This window comes from Tachypleus tridentatus, chromosome 11 (assembly GCF_004210375.1).
Source record: "Tachypleus tridentatus isolate NWPU-2018 chromosome 11, ASM421037v1, whole genome shotgun sequence".
NCBI lineage: Eukaryota > Metazoa > Arthropoda > Merostomata > Xiphosura > Limulidae > Tachypleus > Tachypleus tridentatus.
Window position 1 is genome coordinate 99,684,702 of NC_134835.1, and position 9,079 is coordinate 99,693,780.

Genomic DNA, 9,079 nt, shown 5'->3' on the forward strand with positions numbered 1-9,079 from the left:
CATAACACATAATTTTGAGACTAAAGGCCGTAGGTCACAAAACCATCAGGTTGAATCAGGACGCACACACCTTTGACATGAACTTTCTTCCTTTTTCTTCAGTTTTTGTCTATGTTTGTTAATAAATATAATAATAACAGATACTCACCGTGGTAAAGTGTTTTTTTTTCTTCCCAATCTGTAAAAAATCCTTACGTGACAAAAAAAATATATTATTTTCAAAATCTGCTGTAGCTGATTTATATAAAATCCGTTATTAAAACCAATACAGTTTTTAAAACGTTTTAATTTACAGGCCTGTGTTATGTGAGTATAAAATTTAAATGTGTGTTATGCAAATAACGGGATGAGTTTTACCACCAAATCTCATTAGCTTCCTACATCTCGATGCATGCGTATTTATTTCTCAGATGTGCCGAAATACCATTGTAAATCATCGGTAAGTTTACGAATTTACAAACTTAGAATCTAGGGTTTGATTCTCCACGTTTGACACAACGATTAGGGTCACTTGTGTAGATTTGAGCAAGGAAAATAAAAAACCACATGAACATTGGCAATATATTACAGCATTACCGCATCATCCATAAATAATACATTCATTAATATTTTGATTGGAAATAAAGGTTCAACTCTTGTCTATTTCTTATCTTTAGAATTTTTTGCTGAGTGGACTGTTTGAAATTAAACACAAAGCTAGACAACTGGCTATCTGTTCTCTGCCAACCACATGTGACAAAACCAGTTTTTAGGGGTGCGAGTCCGCAGACATAGAGCTGTGCTACTGGGGGCCTAGGTAATGGAAGTACAATTATTCACTAATGTTCTTACTATATACAATTAAAATGAATGGAACATTAAGATCATCACACAATAAATAGTTATTAAAACAAGGGCTTGTCCTAACAAGACTCTACAAACGTTTTGGTGTTCCATGACACCATGTTCATATTGATGTCTTACAAAAGTTATTTACATTTAGTATTTCTTATATATCGAAACCAAAAGCGGTAAAATACGGATTTATTGAGTTCAGAGACTATTATTTTTTTTCTTTAAAATGGTTTATAGATTAAAACTTGTTTTGTTTTGCATTTGACCATGTACACTAATTTTTGAAAATTTATTATCATAAATGCATTAACCGGAAAACACTAAGTCATTCAGTATAAACGACAAAGTCGAAATGTTTACCTACAAGCCACTGAAAGGAGATTTTTTTAACAATAACTTAGAGTTACTTATTTAGGAAACTTTCGTGACGACTAAACTTTCACAGAGAAGCATCGTGCACACAGAACATGATTAGCGTACTATGTATAGCCCATTCAACAGCTTTGCATTACAATTGCTAAGCATGTTGACATGACACATAAACATTTCTAAATGCAGTGGTAACCTGTTTCTTTTATTGTGGTAATCGTTATTCGGTAGCTACATAAAGGAAGCTATTCAATCAAAGGCCTAGAGATTCGAGGATTTGGTGTCTGAAAATCTGAAAAGCTACGTGATAAGAAATGAAGAAGAGAAAAACAGTCGCTAGGTGGCTTCAGGTGAAACAAAAACAAACCTTATTGTCTGTTGGATACATGACATGTATCTAAAGAAGTATTTTTTACGCTCACGAAATGTGTCTAAGGAAATGTCTTACACACATGAAACGTTATAACGGCGCGTTATGAAAGTAATAGTCAATTCCTCAGTGTGGACGGTGAGTGGTAGGGTGTCATTGCCTTATGTTAAGTGAAACAGTTGTAGCCTAAAATTCAAGGAGGGTATACGTTATTGCTATTCTTTATTCTGGTTTCGCCGAGAAACTTTTGATACTTATAACGAGGAAGGTGTAACATTATGTGAATAAATGCGAACATTTCAAAATTAATTTGTTTTGAATTTCGCGTAAAGCTACTCGAGGGCTGTCTGCACTAGCCGTCCCTAATTTAACAGTGTAAGAGTAGAGGGAAGGCAGCTAGTCATCACCACCCACCGCCAACTCTTGCGCTACTCTTTTACCAACGAATAGTGAGATTCACCATCACATTATAACGCCCCCACGGCTGGGAGGGTGAGCATGTTTGGTGCGAATGGGATTCGAACCCGCGATCCACGATTACGAGTCGAACGCCTTAACACGCTTGGCCATGCCGGGCTATCGAAAATTAATTTCTCAGCAGAGTGCGTTAAGTGTTACGATGATTGCGTGACGTGAATGTTTTTCATACGTCTGAAAATAAAATTTATCTTTAGTAGGTTTATCATAAAATCAAAGTAGAAATACAGTAACCTGTCGCCCACTTCAGGCTAGTGGGTTGTGTTTCACATTATAAGTATTTTATTTTTTTATTTTGTACAATTATTTGTGTCTGTTACTCTTATAACATGTCAAAGCTGTGTTTCAAAACGTGAATGACTAGCGGGCAACGCAGTGCAGCTCTTATTTATATATATTTATATAGAATGTTATGTTGTTTTCAATGTATTTGTGAACAAAATATCGTTAATGTATGCAGAAAGTTAATGTTTATATATATTTATATATACACACATTTCGTTGTTAGAAACTGCACTAAACATTATAATATGATTTATTAAAAAACATGGTAAATAATCCCTGCTTTAAATTATATTATTTACTTTACTGTCATGCCGCTTGTCTTTGTTAAAATATTGTTCGGTATGTTTTACGGACAAAATATATAAATAAAAAATGGCTACGTTAAAAAATTTAAGATGATGTTTGCATAGTTCCACGAACTCAGTGATGTCGAGAAAACCCACTAGTAGAGAAATATATATTTTTGCACATATAGTTCCAGGACTTGTCACTAGAAGGAACATTGCTTGGCTGTATGATAAGCGAACGTGACGTGTGTGAACTTACAATAAATTTGTGAATAAGTTTTGAAGTGTAATCAATACGTAACCAACAAGGTAAAGGAAATAAAAGTTAATAAAACACTTTCCGCTTCAGCGTGGATACAGATATAATAATCATTTAATTTAGAAATATAACTCTCAGACTGACTGTGTAAACCGTAAATCAATGACCAGGGCTTGAAATCGATCGTATGAATGGTCAATCGATCAGACGATAACATACTAGAATAGTTCTTTGTCGGTTCACTCAAGTTAGTGGCGTCAAAGAGAAATTTGGTCCTGTCCACAAAGTTCATTTAATTTAATTTTCATAAACAACCAATGGTCTCATGACTGATGAAAAATTGTTGGCTGAGGTTTTAATTGATTCATTCACCTGTAGTTAAAAAAAAAAAAAAGTTATAACAAGTGTGAGTTCGTTTTTCGTCGCAAAATAAAAATAATATATATAATAATATCAATAAATGTGATTTATGAGTAAATAAAACACTTATGAGTGATCAATTACTTAATCTTTAATCCATTTGGAGATTTTCTAGAATTACTTTGATGTCACAGAGCCCTCTGGTGGACATTTTTCTGATGTAACGATCAATAGTATATCAGAGTTGTGCTGTTGAAGTAAATTATTTACTATTAACAAGGACCAGAAACGATTCCAGTTTGCTTCACTTGCTTAGGATACACTGTTATGTTTGACGTACTTTAACATCTGAACACTGTTTAAACAAAAGCGAGCGAGAGAGATGTTGAATGCGCGACTTGTTCAATCAGATGGTGGGATTTTGATGCGTTTCCGTCAGTTTTCCACAAGACATGATCAGAAAAACTCTCATGCGTCTGGAAATAGGCTTAATAAAAGTTACAAAATGCTATTATGTAATTTGTTAGATCAAATGAATAATAATGTATAAAGAATATGCCTCAGAAGCACAATGTCGACAACTTATGTCTCGAATAAATTAACTTGGAAGGTTGAAATCTATCTTAAAATCCAATAAGAAAGAAATTAATGTGTCTGGTACACTTTAACGGAGATATTTTTCATATCAATAAATACACATTTTGGAATTTAAGTCCGTCACGAAAGCACTTCATCAAGAACTGTCAAGTGACCTAGAACACATACACAGATTGGCCGTTTTAATTGGAACACCATATCCTGGAACACATACACTGATTGGCCGTTTTAATAAGAACATTACCACTTACCATACCGTGAGACCTTGTTCTGAGTGGATCCAGTATTCAGGATCGTTCCATACATATTCAATAGGATTCATGTCTAAAGATTAACTTCTGAGCAAACTAGACAGTTTCATAATGCATGATGACCCAAGTCGTAACTACCTCTCCTCTCTAAATATAACACGTAAGAAACTTACAGGCCAAACAATGCTAGGCTAACAGATTCCTACACGTAAACGTAGCTCTAATTTAAAAGGTTTTTTTAACATAAAAATAGGATTATCTTTATGTATCTATAACTGGTAACTGAAACTGTATTATGATCGCAGACTGATAGAGCTATTATACATCAGTGAAGCTGGTGAAATTATACGAGTTAATATTATCACATGGAACAACTCCACATGAAGAAAGGTTAGGACCCGGCATGGCTAGGTGGTTAAGAAACTTCGCATCCCGGTCGCACCAAACATGCTCGCCCTTTCAGCTGTGAGGGCGTTATAATGCTATGGTCAATCCCACTATTCGTTGGTAAAAGAGTAGCCCAAAAGTTGGCGTGGATGGTGATGACTAGTTGCCTTCCCTCTAGTCTTACACTGCTAAATTAGGACGGCTAGCGCAGATAGCCCTCGTGTAGCTTTGCGCAAAATTGAAAAACAAACAAAGTTTTGTCAATGAATGCGATGACCAGGGAAAGTCATTTGTGTCATCACGCTGTCTTTAAAACAATATAAGAACAAAAATTTACCAATGTAATAAAAAGGTTTCTCAAGTATCTTAAAATATTTCTTCAGGTTTGCATGAAGCCTCACATTTGTTATTGTAAGAAAAAAAACCGAGGGGACGTTTCCTCATAGAAACGCCCAACATCGAGCTATCTGATGAGTCTACCAAGGAGAATCGAACCCCTTATTTTAGTAGTGGAAATCCATAGACTTACCGCTGTACTAGAGGGATACGAGGGGAAAAAGTAATGACAAAGTACTTATATATATGTGTGTGTCTCAACACAATAAACTCGCAGTTTTCACAAACCGTACTATAAAATAAATACAAAAAATTAAACTCCTTTAGTACTTATTTATTTATTTCTATCTTTTACTTTTCATTTCTTTCACTGTTTATTTGTTTATTCACACACTCTATTTTTATAAATACTCATGAATATTTTATTCAGACAGTCGTGCCGAACTGCGAATTGGAAGGTTCAAGATTCGTTCTGTAATAACCCTAAACACGTTTCTTGTTTTCAGTTTTGGTTGCGTTATAAAAGTGATAATCAATTCCTTTACCTGCTTTAAGGTCACCCAAAGGTCTTGCAAGTCGCTCGGTGATGGTATTCAGCAGTATTTGAACCCTCATCTCTCAGACCACGCGACAAATTAGATGCTGCTCAGGTTAAAAATAAGAATACTTCAAGTTTGTCATCAATGTAACGATAAAATGTTAGTTTGATAAAATATTAATTTCAAATATTTGTTTTCAAGATCGAACAACTTCATTTTACATTAACGAAGATAATGTTATACATAATGATTGGAGTTCATATTTATACTAATATTGAAACATATACCTATGCATAAACAGATACACTACAATAAACCCACGCATATATGTTCTTACTCATTCATGCACACATCACATATGTATAGTTACATATACATACGTGTGTCCAACACTAAAACAAAATACATGCAAACCTTTAGGGACAAATTTACATTTACTGGTGAAACCAAAATGCTCGTTATTAAATGCGTTTCGGTCGTATTCCACCCTTTACGAGGACCTGTTTAAATTATTTAGATTAAGCTTGGATTATATCATTATCTGTTTGTGTAAACTAAGTCGATCTGCAAGTTTTTAAACTTGTAAAGTACATGTACAAAGCGATATTATGCATATATAAAAGCAGACTTATAAGCGTACATAAATTTATCGTTTTTATAGCTTTCTCGTGTTTATACTAAGTACAATTCCTTAGGTTGCTTCAGAACAACAGAAATATAAAGTTTAAATGGTTCCCTTGGATATCAACAGTAATTTTCCGAACTTACAATGTTAACAAACAGGGATAGACTCCTTGCATAGTTAGCTTATTGTACAGCTTTGCACTGAAAAACAGAACACGAAGATTAACTTTTACTTACATTAAGAAAACCATGTGATAGTAACTCGATATGAAATCGTAATTCAGTTTCTGATTATTAGCCAACTAAAATAATTAATGTTTAGTCGGTTTTCATTTTTATAAAAAAAAATTAAATTTTATAATTCTCTTTTTTTCTAAAGTTTTAAAGCTTAAGTTCACAAGATCACTATTTTCAAAGAAACAAGAAGAAGAGAGAAGAAAAAAGGTCTCTTTTCTATTCTATAGGAAAAAGTTGCAAAAGTGTTTTGAGTGTAATCTGAAAAAGTATTACCCAGGTGCACACCCTCAGGATCCTATTCTTATGCGTATGAGGTTTCAAGTTTCTAGGTTCTTTCTTCTTGGAACGGCCCGGCATGGCCAGGTGGTTAAGGCACTCGATTCGTAATCCAAGGGTCGCGGGTTAGAATAGCAGTCACATCAAACATGCTCGCCCTTTCAACCAGAGGGGCGTTATAATGTCACAGGCAATCCCAGTATTCTTTGATAAAAAAATAACCCTATAGTTGGCAGTGGGTGGTGATGACTAGCTGCCTTCCCTCTAGTCTTACACTGCTAAATTAAGGACGGTTAGCGCAGATAACTCTCGAGTAGCTTTGCGCAAAATTCAAAAACAAACAAAAAATATTCATCGAACAACAGCAGTTACACACAGACGGGCTCTTTTATTAGTAAAACTTTGAATCATAAACTTTATTTTTATTTTAACGTATCGTCCTAATAAGTTTTACTTGAGGCAGATCCAGTATTCGGTCTTCATTCCAAAGACATATTAGTTGGCTGGTAGTGGTGATGATGTTTATAATATTTGTAATGAATATTTAGAAGATGCCCCATTTGTGTTGTATGCAGCAAAATCTCGATCATAAAACCCAATGTTATATTTATATTTATAGTTAGCTTCTTCAATATGACTTTGTTTTTCATTTTGAATATCACATTACCTTCATTTCTGTTTTTTTGTTGTTCACTTTATCTACAAAATTTATCATTACACAATGATACTCTAAACAATTTGAATGTTCAACATCTGAAAATCAAATTTTAAACTGTATAAAATATATTCCTTAAGACAGTACGGGATAAGAAAATGTTAATTATAGACCACAATAAGATGACTTGTCATGCAAATCGTATTATTGTTATCACATAATATTAATCTAAATTTATTGGTCGTATTAAGTAAACCTTCTAATTATGGCTCTTTAGTACCAAATATGGACCCTTTTTTATTCTTTCTGAAATATTTTTGGTCAGTTTCTGAGTTATACGACGCCTGGCGATTATCGTGTAAAACAACGAATCGAAGAGCTGAGGGCTTGAAACGTGATGCAATTAGTTTCGCTTCGCATTTGCAGCTGTATGTGCCCTTTATAAGAATGGCGAGAAGTCTAGTTACTCGGTTCAAAGAATTCAAAGCCCTTGTGGCAAAGAGTGCTACTGACTGTTTTCCCTCTAGTTAGTAAGTTAGTATTAAAGGAGACCAAAATGTTTAAAATGACTATTTAGCGTACGCGCTTACAAGGTGCCATTCAAGTTAAAAATTACAATATGGCAAGATTTTTGTTTCGATTATTGGTGCAGTGAATAACTACGATCAACTAAACTCCAAACTTTACGTTTCGCTCTGAAACTTTAAAATACATTAAGTAGTATTTAAAAAGTTATCTTTCTGTTGTCGTAGCAAATTATGTTAGTGAATTGTATTCAGTTACGGGTGTTCGTTTGTCTATACATATTTTAGGCCCGGCATGGCCAGGTGGTTAAGGCACTCGACTCGTAATTCAAGGGTCGTGGGTTCGAATCCACGTCACATCAAACATGCTCGCCCTTTCAACTCTGGGGACGTTATAATGTGACGGTCAATACCACTATTCGTTGGTACTAGAGAAGCCCAAGAGTTGGCGGTGGGTTGTGATGACTAGCTGCCTTCCCTCTAGTCTTACACTGCTAAATTAGGGATGACGAGCGAAGATAGCCCTCGAGTAGCTTTGCGCGAAATTCAAAACAAAACAAACTACATATTTCATCGAAACATCAGCATAGAAAATCACAAACATTTAATTATATGAGGTCTATTTGTTTTCAAACAATAAAGATAACTTTTAAATAAGTTTCACTCATTATACGTAAAATGTCAATATCTACATTGAGAACAGAGACATTTACTTTTGGAGGTCATTACCTTCAACATTGTCTTCTATGAATTGAGGTAATAAATCACAGTCTATTGTTGGTATATCAACTTATGAAATGGCATTTAAAAAACCGTTTTTCATCATTCTTCTTTTCAAGAGCGTGCGTGTTTTTTTATAGCAAAGCCACATCGGCTATTTGCTAAGTCCACAGAGAGGAAGTCGAACCCCTGATTTTAGCGTTGTAAATCGGTAGAGTTACCTCTGTATCAGCGAGAGACTTCTTACAAAGATGCTGGTTATACGTTATTTCAACAATTAGATGATAAACTACGGACGGCACTAAAATCGGATTAAGTGTAGCTTCAACTGAGGCAACGTAAGATTAATAATGGAAATAAGAAACTTAATTTATTTTTAAATTAAACAATCTCTATATATACGTATTGGTTGAGTTCCATTTAAATATAATTTGCACAATAAATTTTGGTTTGTTATGAACTTTGCTAGCCATCCGTAATTTAGCAGTAAAACACTAGAGGGGGCAGCTAGTCACCAGCACCTACAGCCAACTCTTAGGCTACTCTTTTACTAACGATTAGTGGGATTGGCCATCGCTAATTACACCCCCAACGCCGTCCTATCAGATTGTAAATCAACGCCCTAACCACCTGACCAAATCAGGGCCCAATCGATTTTGTATTTTAATTAGAAGTAGAGACAATTTATAGTT